The 12,748-nt window shown below is 51.1% G+C and overlaps 2 long non-coding RNA genes across 2 annotated transcripts in view; one reads left to right on the top strand and one right to left on the bottom strand.

Moving 5' to 3' along the window:
• LOC310879940 overlaps positions 1–12,748 on the bottom strand; it is a 218,228-nt gene that overhangs the window by 81,790 nt on the left and 123,690 nt on the right. The window lies entirely within an intron of this gene.
• Positions 1–12,748, top strand: part of LOC310879939 — a 33,364-nt gene that overhangs the window by 6,331 nt on the left and 14,285 nt on the right. The gene's annotated exons all lie outside the window — the stretch shown is intronic.

Genomic DNA, 12,748 nt, shown 5'->3' with positions numbered 1-12,748 from the left:
TGGTCAAAGAAGCTTAGGTTCATGGTCAGGATCATGGTGTGGGTTTGGTAGTGAGGGAGGTCTTATTTGATGGGGGGTTGGTTGTGGTGAAGGCTAGTAGTTTTGGTTGGATGAGGAGTGCTAGGGTTAATCAGGTTATAATTATGATTGAAAATCATGGTGCGGGGTTAAGCTGTGGCATATCATTAAGGAGGGGGAAGTCCCTCTTTGGCTAGCTTAAAAGGCTAGCGCTGTTGCATAGCTTCTTAATGATTAGGATGATGATAGAAGGGACGATCAGGCCTCGAAATGTGGGAGTGGGGTTGATTCTACTACAATGGGTATGTAGCTGTGATTAGCCCCGCAAATTTCTGAGCATTGTCCGTAAAAAATCCCAGGCCGGGTGGTAATGAATGAAGTTTGGTTTAGTCGGCCTGGGATTGCGTCTGTTTTAACTCCGAGCGTTGGGACTGCTCAGGAGTGGAGTACGTCTCCTGCAGTAATGATCACGCGGATGGGGGATTCTATTGGGATAACTACGCGGTGGTCAACTTCTAGCAGTCGGAAGTGGCCGTTGGGTAAGTCTGGGGTGGGCACTATGTAGGAGTCGAATGATAGGTCTTTGAAGTCTGTGTATTCGTAGCTTCAGTATCATTGGTGGCCGATGGCTTTTAGGGTGAGGTCTGGTTCATCGATTTTGTCCATTATGTAGAGGATTTGTAGGGATGGGAGGGCGAGGAGTACCAGGACGATAGCAGGTAGGATTGTCCAGATCAGCTCTACTTCTTGGGCGTCTACAGCATTGGACGAGAGTTTTTCTGTTAGTATGTGGGCTAAAAGGTAGAGAACTAGGCTGCAGATAGCTAGGGCAACGATTAGGGCGTGGTCGTGGAATTCAACGAGTTCTTCTATGATGGGTGATGAGGCGTCTTGGAATCCTAGTTGGGAGTGGTTGGCCACATGAGATGTACAGGATTTTTACCTGTGATTTAGTCTTGACAAGGCTATGTAATTGGTTTACTAACGTCTCATAAGAAAGAAGCATGAGCGGTTAATGCAGTTGGCTTGAAACCAGCATGTGAGGGTTCGATTCCTTCCTTTCTTGTACTTGGACGAAGGCCGGTTCCTCGAAAGTATGGTATGGGGGAGGGCAGCCGTGGATTCATTCAACGTTTGTGGTAGTTAGTTCTGGTTGTAGGACTTTTCGTTTGGCCGGAAAGGCTTCTCAGATGATGAATATTAGTATGATTACGGCTACTATTGAGATTAGGGAGCCGATGGAGGAAATGGTGTTTCATAGTGTGTAGGCGTCGGGATAGTCCGAGTATCGTCGGGGTATTCCTGCTAGGCCTAGGAAGTGCTGGGGGAAGAACGTTAGGTTTACTCCTGTAAATATTACCCCGAAGTGGGCTTTTGCTCATGTTTGGTGTAGGGTAAACCCAGTGAGTAGTGGGAATCAGTGAGTAAATCCTGCTAGAATGGCAAAGACGGCGCCTATGGATAGGACGTAGTGGAAGTGGGCAACTATGTAGTACGTGTCGTGCAGGGCGATGTCTAGGGAAGAGTTTGCAAGAACGATTCCTGTTAATCCTCCGATGGTAAATAGGAAGATAAATCCTAGAGCTCATAGTATTGGGGGGGTCTCATTTGATTGTTCCTCCGTGCAGGGTGGCTAGTCAGCTAAATACTTTGATTCCGGTAGGGATGGCAATGATTATAGTGGCTGATGTAAAGTAGGCTCGGGTATCAACGTCTATTCCTACTGTAAACATGTGGTGAGCTCAGACGATGAATCCTAGGAAGCCGATGGATAGTATGGCTCAGACTATTCCCATGTAGCCGAAGGGCTCCTTTTTGCCTGAGTAGTACGTGACTACGTGTGAGATGATTCCGAACCCCGGTAGGATCAGAATATAGACTTCTGGGTGTCCGAAGAATCAGAATAGGTGTTGGTACAGGATTGGGTCTCCTCCTCCAGCGGGGTCGAAGAATGTGGTGTTTAGGTTTCGATCAGTTAGTAATATTGTAATACCGGCGGCGAGTACGGGGAGTGATAGAAGGAGTAGGATGGCGGTAATTAGTACGGATCAGACAAATAGTGGGGTTTGGTATTGTGAGAGTGCAGGGGGTTTTATGTTGATGGCTGTGGTGATAAAGTTGATGGCCCCAAGGATGGAGGAGATACCGGCTAAGTGGAGTGAGAAGATAGCCAGGTCTACTGAAGCTCCGGCGTGGGCAAGGTTACCTGCTAGGGGAGGGTAGACAGTTCAGCCTGTGCCGGCGCCAGCTTCTACAGTGGATGAGACTAGTAGTAGGAGGAATGATGGGGGGAGGAGTCAAAAGCTTATGTTGTTTATTCGCGGGAATGCTATGTCGGGGGCACCGATTATGAGGGGGACTACTCAGTTGCCGAATCCTCCGATCATGAGCGGATGCAGTGCAGTGAGTCCAGAGAGTGCACTGGCACCACTGGGCATGCAGTGCAGTGACTCCAGAGAGTGCACTGGCACCACTGGGGATGCAGTGCAGTGAGTCCAAAGACTTCACTGGCAAAACTGGGGATGCAGTGCAGTGAGTCCAGAGAGTGCACTGGCACCACTGGGGATGCAGTGCAGTGAGTCCAGAGATTGCACTGGCACCACCGGGGCTGCAGTGCAGTGAGTCCAGAGAGTGCACTGGCACCACTGGGGATGCACTGCAGTGAGTCCAGAGAGTGCACTGGCACCACTGGTGATGCAGTACAGTGAGTCCAGAGAGTGCACTGGCACCACTGGGGATGCAGTGCAGTGAGTCCAGAGAGTGCACTGGCACCACTGGGGATGCACTACAGTGAGTCCAGAGATTGCACTGGCACCACTGGGGATGCAGTGCACTGAGTCCAGAGAGTGCACTGGCACCACTGGGGATGCAGTGCATTGAGTCCAGAGAGTGCACTGGCACAACTGGGGATGCACTTCAGTGAGTCCAGAGAGTGCACTGACACGACTGGGGATGCAGTGCAGTGAGTCCAGAGAGTGCACTGGCACCACTGGGGATGCAGTGCAGTGAGTCCAGAGAGTGCTCTGGCACCACTGGGGATGCAGTGCAGTGAGTCCAGAGAGTGCACTGGCACCACTGGGGATGCAGTGCAGTGAGTCCAGAGAGTGCACTGGCACCACTGGGGATGCAGTCCAGTGAGTCCAGTGAGTGCACTGGCACCACTGGGGATGCAGCGCAGTGACTGCAGAGAGTACACTGGCACCACCGGGGATTCACTGCAGTGAGTCCAGAGAGTGCACTGGCACCACCTGTGATGCAGTGCAGTGAGTCCAGTGAGTGCACTGGCACCACTGGGGATGCAGTGCTGTGACTCCAGAGAGCGCACTGGCACCATTGGGGATGCAGTGCAGTCAGTCCAGTGAGTGCACTGGCACCACTGGGGGTGCAGTACAGTGAGTCCAGAGAGTGCACTGACACCACTGGGGATGCAGTGCAGTGAGTCCAGACAGTGCACTGGCACCACTGGGGATGCAGTGCAGTGAGTCCAGAGAGTGCACTGGCACCACTGGGGCTTCAGTGCAGTGAGACCAGAGAGTGCACTGGCACCACTGGGGATGCACTGCAGTGAGTCCAGAGAGTGCACTGGCACCACTGGGGATGCACTGCAGTTAGTCCAGAGAGTGCACTGGCACCACTGGGGATGCAGTACAGTGAGTCCAGAGAGTGCACTGGCACCACTGGGGATGCAGTACAGTGAGTCCACAGAGTGCACTGGCACCACTGGACATGCAGTGCAGTGAGTCCAGAGAGTGCACTGGCACCACTGGGGATGCACTTCAGTGAGTCCAGAGAGTGCACTGGCACCACTGGGGATGCAGTGCAGTGAGTCCAAAGACTTCACTGGCACCACTGGGGATGCAGTGCAGTGAGTCCAGAGAGTGCACTGGCACCACTGGGGATGCAGTGAAGTGAGTGCAGAGAGTGCACTGGCACCACTGGGGATGCACTGCAGTGAGTCCAGAGAGTGCACTGGCACCACTGGGGATGCACTACAGTGAGTCCAGAGAGTGCACTGGCACCACTGGGGATGCAGTGCAGTGAGTCCAGAGAGTGCACTGGCACCACTGGGGATGCAGTGCAGTGAGTCCAGTGAGTGTACTGGCACCACTGGGGATGCACTTCAGTGAGCCCAGAGAGTGCACTGGCACCACTGAGAATGCACTTCAGTGAGTCCAGAGAGTGCACTGGCACCACTGGGGATGCACTGCAGTGAGTCCAGAGAGTGCACTAGCACCACTGGGGATGCAGTGCAGTGAATCCTGTGAGTACACTGGCACCACTGGGGATGCAGTGCAGTGAGTCCAGAGAGCTCACTGGCACCACTGGGGATGCAGTGCAGTGAGTCCAGAGAGTGCACTGGCACCACTGGGGATGCACTTCAGTGAGTACAGAGAGTGCACTGACACCACTGCGGATACAGTGCAGTGAGTCCAGAGAGTGCACTGGCACCACTGGGGATGCAGTGCAGTGAGTCCAGAGAGTGCACTGGTACCACTGGGCCTGCAGTGCAGTGAGTGCAGAGAGTGCACTGGCACCACTGGGGATGCAGTGCAGTGAGTCCAGAGAGTGCACTAGCACCACCGATGATGCAGTACAGTGAGTCCAGTGAGTGCACTGGCACCACTGGGGATGCAGTGCAGTGACTCGAGAGAGTGCACTGGCACCACTGGGGATGCAGTGCAGTGAGTCCAGAGAGTGCACTGGCACCACTGGGGATGCAGTGCAGTGAGTCCAGAGAGTGCACTGGCAGCAGTGGGGATGCAGTGCAGTGAGTCCAGAGACTTCACTGGCACCACTGGGGATGCAGTGCAGTGAGTCCAGAGAGTGCACTGGCACCACTGGGGATGCAGTGCAGTGAGTCCAGAGACTTCACTGGCACCACCTGTGATGCAGTGCAGTGAGTCCAGAGAGTGCATTGGCACCACTGGGGATGCAGTGCAGTGAGTCCAGACAGTGCACTGGCACCACTGGGGATGCACTGCTGTGAGTCCAGAGAGTGCACTGGCACCACTGGTGATGCAGTACAGTGAGTCCAGAGAGTGCACTGGCACCACTGGGGATGCACTGCAGTGAGTCCAGAGAGTGCACTGGCACCACTGGGGATGCACTACAGTGAGTCCAGAGATTGCACTGGCACCACTGGGGATGCAGTGCAGTGAGTCCAGAGAGTGCACTGGCACCACTGGGGATGCAGTGCACTGAGTCCAGAGAGTGCACTGGCACCACTGGGGATGCACTTCAGTGAGTACAGAGAGTGCACTGACACCACTGCGGATACAGTGCAGTGAGTCCAGAGAGTGCACTGGCACCACTGGGGATGCAGTGCAGTGAGTCCAGAGAGTGCTCTGGCACCACTGGGGATGCACTGCAGTGAGTCCAGAGAGTACACTGGCACCACTGGGGATGCAGTGCAGTGAGTCCAGAGAGTGCACTGGCACCACAGGGGATGTAGTGCATTGAGTCCAGAGAGTGCACTGGCACCACTGGTGATGCAGTCCAGTGAGTCCAGTGAATGCACTGGCACCACTGGGGATGCTGTGCAGTGAGTGCAGAGAGTGCACTGGTACCACCTGTGTTGCAGTACAGTGTGTCCAGTGAGTGCACTGGCACCACTGGGGATGCAGTGCTGTGACTCCGGAGAGCGCACTGGCACCACTGGGGATGCAGTGCAGTCAGTCCAGTGAGTGCACTGGCACCACTGGGGATGCAGTGCAGTGAGTGCAGAGAGTGCAATGGCACCACTGGTGATGCACTTCAGTGAGTTCAGAGAGTGCACTGGCACCACTGGGGATGCAGTGCAGTGAGTCCAGAGATTGCACTGGCACCACTGGGGATGCAGTGCTGTGACTCCAGAGAGCGCACTGGCACCACTGTGGATGCAGTGCAGTGAGTGCAGAGAGTGCACTGGCACCACTGGGGATGCACTTCAGTGAGTCCAGAGAGTGCACTGGCACCACTGGGGATGGACTGCAGTGAGTCCAGAGAGTGCACTGGCACCACTGGGGATGCACTGCAGTGAGTCCAGAGAGTGCACTGGCACCACTGGTGATGCAGTGCAGTGAGTCCAGAGAGTGCACTGGCACCACTGGGGATGCAGTGCAGTGAGTCCAGAGAGTGCACTGGCACCACTGGGGATGCACTGCAGTGAGTCCACAGAGTGCACTGGCACCACTGGGGATGCAGTGCTGTGACTCCAGAGAGCGCACTGGCACCACTGGGGATGCAGTGCAGTGAGTGCAGAGAGTGCACTGGCACCACTGGGGATGCACTTCAGTGAGTTCAGAGAGTGCACTGGCAGCACTGGGGATGGGTTTCAAGCCAACTGCATTAACCGCTCATGCTTCTTTCTTATGAGACGTTAGTAAACCAATTACATAGCCTTGTCAAGACTAAATCACAGGTAAAAATCCTGTACATCTCATGTGGCCAACCACTCCCAACTAGGATTCCAAGAACCAGGAGGTTCGGTGAAAATAGGGCTAGTGCTATTAGAGGGGTGATTATTAGTGTAAGCCCTAAGCTGTCTTTAATGGAGAAGTATGGGTGGAATGGGATTTTGTCGCAGTCTGATACGATTCCTAGTGGGTTATTTGAGCCTGATTCGTGTAGGAAGGTTAGGTGGACTAGGGTGATTCCTGCAATTAGGAAGGGCAGTAGGAAGTGGATGGCGAAGAATCGGGTTAAGGTTGGATTGTCTACTGAGAATCCTCCTCAGGCTCATTCTACTAGAGTTTGCCCAATGTACGGGATGGCTGAGAATAGGTTGGTGATTACGGTGGCCCCTCAGAATGACATTTGTCCTCATGGTAGGACATACCCTACGAAGGCAGTTGCTATTAGGGTGAGTAGGAGGATTACTCCTGTGTTTCAGGTTTCTTTGTATAGGTAGGAGCCGTAGTAGAGGCCTCGTCCGATGTGTAAGTAGATGCAGATAAAGAAGAGCGAAGCTCCGTTGGCGTGGAGGTTGCGGATGAGCCATCCGTACTGGACGTCTCGGCATGTGTGAGCTACTGAGGAGAAGGCGAGTGAAGTGTCTGCCTTGTAGTGTATGGCTAGTAGCAGGCCTGTTAGGATTTGTGTGGCTAAGCAGATGGCTAGAAGGGAGCCGAAGTTTCATCAGGCAGAGATGTTGGAGGGGGCGGGTAGGTCGATTAGGGAGTTGTTGATTATTTTTAGTAGGGGATGGGATTTGCGGATGTTAGGGGCCATTAGTGAGTCTGTGTGTTATTAGGATTATTACCAGGATGGAGAGGGCGAAGGATCCTAGGTAGGCCTTAATTAGCCCTGTGTGTATTGAGGTTGCGGCTTTGCTTGCGGCTACTTGTAGTTCAGCAAGGCCCTCTGGCCCTATTTTTTTGAGTCAGGAGAGGTCGATCAAGTGTAGGGCAATGTTTTGTCCCTTTTCTAGTAGGTTTTTGGAGAAGAATCGGTGTACTAGGGGGTTGAAGTACCCTAATGCAGAGGAGAAGTTTATGAGGGGGTTTGGTTTGGGGTGAGTGAGGGTGTGTGTTATGTTCGATAGTTCTAGGGCTAGGATGATTCCTAGGATTGTTATGAGGATGGCAGCAGTTTTGGTGATAAGGGGTATGGTTATTGGGGGGGTTTTGGTTGGTGTGATGAAAGAGGTAATGATTATTCCTGCTGTAATGCTGCCTAGGGCGAGTCGGGTTAGGGGGGCGGTGATTAGTGGGTTGTTTTCGTTTATTGATACTATTGGGGGGATTCGGGTTTGTCCAGCTTGGACTAGGATGGTTATGCGGATGCTGTAGGTTGCGGTGAATGCTGTGGCTATAAGGGTTAGGAGTAGGGCTCAAGTATTTAGGTATGATGTGTTTAAGCTTTCGATGATGAGGTCTTTTGAGTAGAATCCGGCTAGGAATGGGGTTCCTATCAGCGCCAGGTTTCCGATGGTTAGGCAGGAAGTAGTGACTGGGAGTATTTTCTGTAGGCCTCCTATCTTTCGGATATCTTGTTCTCCGTTTAGGTTGTGGATGATAGACCCTGAGCATAGGAATAGTATGGCTTTAAAGAAGGCATGGGTTGAGATGTGTAGGAAGGCTAGTTGTGGGAGGTTTAGTCCGATAGTGACTATTATTAGTCCTAGTTGGCTGGATGTTGAGAAAGCAATGATTTTTTTGATGTCATTTTGGGTTAGGGCGCATGTGGCAGCGAATAGGGTTGATAGAGCACCTAGGCATAGGCAGGCAGTTAGGGCTGTCTGGTTGGTGGCTAGCAGGGGGTGCATGCGGATGAGCAGGAAGATTCCGGCTACTACTATGGTACTGGAGTGCAGTAGGGCTGATACTGGGGTGGGGCCTTCTATTGCTGCGGGCAGTCATGGGTGGAGTCCAAATTGGGCGGATTTTCCTGCGGCTGCGAGGATTAATCCTATGAGGGGGAGGATTGGGGTTTGGTGGGGGTGTACGGCTTGTTGGATCTCTCAGGTGTTGAATGTTGAAGCTAGTCATGCTATGCTCAGGATCAGTCCGATGTCTCCGATTCGGTTGTAGATTACGGCTTGTAGGGCGGCGGTGTTGGCATCTGCTCGGCCTTGTCATCAGCCGATGAGAAGGAAGGACATGATTCGTACTCCTTCCCAGCCTACGAATAGGAGGAATATGTTGTTTGCGGTTGTTAGGAGGAGTATGGCGACTAGGAATGTCAGTAGGTAGGTGAAAAATTTTGTTACGTATGGCTCTGAGGCCATGTATCATATGGCGAATTGTAGGATTGATCATGTTACAAATAGGGCGATTGGAAGAAATGTTATTGAGTATTGGTCTATTTTTAGGCTCAGGGGGATTTTAAAGTTTATAATGAATTTTCACTCCCAGTGGCAGGTGACAGATTCTACTCCCGAGTAGATGAATGCGGTTGTAGGGGCTAGGCTAATTAGGAATGCGGTTTTAACAGCGCGGGTGGTGGCTTGTGGGGTGTTTTTAAAGTTTTTAAATAGAAATGGCAGGATGATTGGGGTTAGGAGGATTGTCAGCGTGAGTAGTGTGAGGGAGTTGATTAGTAGTGTGGGGTTCACTCCTTTTACTTGGATTTGCACCAAGATGGGTGGTTCCTAAGACCAGTGGATTGCTGTTATCCTTTAAAAGTAAGGGGGCTGAGGTTTTAGGCTCAGATGTAAGAGTTAGCAGCTCTTGTTGGTTAAACCCTCCCCTCGGCAGGTAAGAAGGTTTGAACTTCTATTCTTAGAATCACAGTCTAATGTTTGGTTTAAACTATACTTGCATGAGGGGATTCCGGAGATCAGTTCGGGTTTGAGGATTAGGAGGAATATTGGGATAATGTGGAGTGTTATGAGCAGGTGTTCTCGCGTGGTTGAGTTTTGCATAGATGTGATGTGGGAGGGGATTGAGCCTCGTTGGGTCATTAGTAGTATGAATAAGGTGTAGGAGGCGGTTAGTAGGGTTGCGATTCCTGTTAGGATGATCGTGAAGGCAGATCAGTTGAATAAGGTGATTATAATGGTTAGCTCTGCTATGAGGTTTGTTGTTGGGGGTAAGGCTATGTTTGTTAGATTGGCCAGCAATCATCAGGTAGCTATGAGTGGTAGGAGAGGTTGTAGGCCTCGTGTGAGTAGTAGAATTCGGCTGTGCGTACGTTCATAGTTTGTGTTGGCTAGGCAGAATAGTATGGAGGAAGTTAGTCCATGGGAAATTATTAGGATCATTGCCCCTGAGAATGATCAGTGGGTTTGGATTATTCCTGCGGCGATAACTAGGCCTATGTGGCTAACGGATGAATAAGCGATTAGTGATTTTAGGTCTGTCTGTCGTAGGCAGATTGAGCTAGTCATTAGGGCGCCTCATAGGGCCAGGGTTAGGAAGGGGTAGTGCAGGAGGTTGGACAGTGGGCCCATAAATAGAGTGACTCGTATAATTCCGTATCCTCCTAGCTTTAGTAGTAGGGCGGCGAGGAGTATTGAGCCTGCGATGGGTGCTTCTACGTGGGCTTTTGGCAGTCAGAGGTGTAGGCCGTATAGTGGGGCTTTTACTATGAATGCTATGAGCAGTGCTAGACCTGATAGTATTCCTGTCCATGAGGTGGATAGGGTTGGGTGGGTTAGTTGTAGGGTTGGCAGGTGCAGGGTGCCAATTTTCACGTATAGGTGTATGATTGTGATTAGCAGGGGTAGAGAGCTTACTAGCGTGTAGAATAGCAGGTAGATGCCAGCGCTTAGGCGTTCTGGTTGGTTCCCCCATCGGGTGATTAAGATTAGGGTGGGAATGAGGGTTGCTTCAAATGAGATGTAAAATAGTGCTAGTTCTGTGGTGGAAAAGGCTAGTAGGATGAGTGGCTGGACTGCGACTAAGGTTGAGATAAAGATTCGTTTGCGTTGTAGGGGTTCTTGTTGCAGGTGGTTTTGGCTTGCTATGATTATGAGTGGGAGTAGTCAGCAGGATAGTACTAGGAGGGGGGATGAGATTTGGTCAATTCCTGTTCAGTTGGATAAAAATTTGTAGGGGTAGTAGGTTGGGATTAATCACTGTAGGCTTAGGGCAGCGATTAGGAGGCTGTATAAGGTGGTGTTAGTCCATAGAAATTTTGGTGGAGACAGCAGGGCTGTTGGAAGAAGTATGATTGTGGGTAGGATGATTTTTAGCATTGCAGGAGGTTTAGGTTGTGTAGATGGTCGGAGCCATGTGTGCGGGTGGAGGCTACTAGGATGGCCAGGCCTGTGCCCGCCTCACACGCTGAGAAGGTTAGCATGAGAATTGGTACCATGGTGAATGAGGAGACTTGGTTTTCGATGGATCATATTGATAGGCCTACGAATATCGATAATATTATGCTTTCAAGGCATAGTAGGGCGGATACTAGGTGGGTTCGGTGGAAGGCTAGTCCTAGTCCGCTGAAAATGAAGGCTGAGTAGAAGCTTAAATGTAGGGGCGACATAAAAAAGTTACAGGGTTGGCTGTAATCTGCTGGGTCGAAACCAGCTATCTTTTTGGTTAGACTAACTTTCTGTTATTCTGCTCATTCTAGGCCCCCTTGAATTCACTCGTAGGCCAGTCCGAGTGTTAGGAGAAGGAGGATCACTACAGTTCAGGTGAGGGTCATTAGGGGGGATTGGAGTTGGACGGCTCATGGCAGGGGGAGTAGGAGGGCGATTTCTAGGTCGAATAGGACGAACAGGATGGCTACTGAGGAAGAATCGGACTGAGAATGGTAATCGAGCAGATCCAAGTGGGTCGAATCCACATTCGTACGGTGAGAGTTTCTCTGAGTCGGGGTTTATTTGGGCGAGTCAGAAGTTTAATGCGGTTAGGGCGGCGCTTAGGATTGATGATAGGGCGAATATGAACATGAGTGCGTTCATTGCTCTCCTCTGGGTTTATACCAGATTCTAGAGATTGGAAGTCAATTGTAATTAATATACTAGAAGAGCAAGATCCTCATCAGTAGATGGTTATGTAGAGGAATAGTCAGATGACGTCTACGAAGTGTCAGTATCAGGCTGCTGCCTCGAATCCGAAGTGGTGGTCTGATGTAAAGTGGAACTTGATCAGTCGGAAGAGGCAGACGGTCAGGAAGGAGGATCCGATGATTACGTGGAGTCCGTGGAATCCAGTGGCAACGAAGAAGGTAGATCCGTAGACGCTATCGGCGATTGAGAATGGGGCTTCGTGGTATTCTATTGCTTGTAGGGCTGTGAAGTAGAATCCCAGGAGGATCGTTAGGGTTAGGGCGTGGATGGCGTGTTTTCGGTTTCCTTCTGTGATGCTGTGATGGGCTCACGTTACGGTAACGCCTGAGGCTAGTAGGATGGCTGTGTTTAGTAGGGGGACTTCTATCGGGTTGAGTGGTTTAATTCCTGTTGGGGGTCATTGGCCTCCTAGTTCTGGGGTTGGGGCCAGGCTCGAGTGGAAGAACGCTCAGAAGAACCCTAAGAAGAAGAATGCTTCGGATGTGATGAAAAGGATTATGCCGTATCGTAGGCCTTTTTGGACTGTGGGAGTGTGATGGCCTTGGAAGGTGCTTTCTCGTACAATGTCTCGTCATCATTGGAGTATTACTAGGAGTATTGAGATGAGGCCTAGGGTTAGTAGTATGGATGAGTTGTAGTGGAATCACATGATTAATCCTGAGGTTGTGAGTAGGGCGGCGGCTGCCCCGAAGATTGGTCAAGGGCTTGGGTCAACTATGTGGTATGAGTGTGCTTGGTGTGCCATTAGATGTTTTCTTGTAAGTATAGGCTTAGAAGGAGCACGAAGACGTAGGCCTGGATTATGGCTACTGCTACTTCTAGGATGGTTAGGAGTAGTAGGATGATTATTGTTAGGATGGATACTGCAGGAAGGGTGGGTATTAATGCAATGGAGGCTGTAGAGATGAGTTGGATGAGTAAGTGTCCTGCTGTAAGGTTGGCTGTAAGGCGGACTCCGAGGGCTAGGGGGCGGATTAGTAGGCTGGTTGTTTCGATCAGGATTAGTGCGGGGATTAGGGGTGTAGGGGTACCTTCGGGTAATAGGTGGGCTAAAGAGGCTGATGGTTGGTTTTGTAGGCCTGTTAGTAGTGTGGCGAGCCATAGTGGGAAGGCTAGGGCTATGTTCATAGATAGTTGGGTGGTTGGGGTGAATGTATATGGAAGGAGGCCTAGAAGGTTGATTGTAAGAAGTATGATTATTAGGGATGTAAATATTATGGCTCATTTGTGGCCATTTTTGTTGAGTGGGACTATTAGTTGTTTTGTGATTAGGTGAAGGAGTCATGTTTG

This window comes from Anser anser (genome assembly GCF_964211835.1).
Source record: "Anser anser genome assembly, chromosome: 11".
NCBI lineage: Eukaryota > Metazoa > Chordata > Aves > Anseriformes > Anatidae > Anser > Anser anser.
This window is presented reverse-complemented; position numbering and strand designations above follow the sequence as displayed.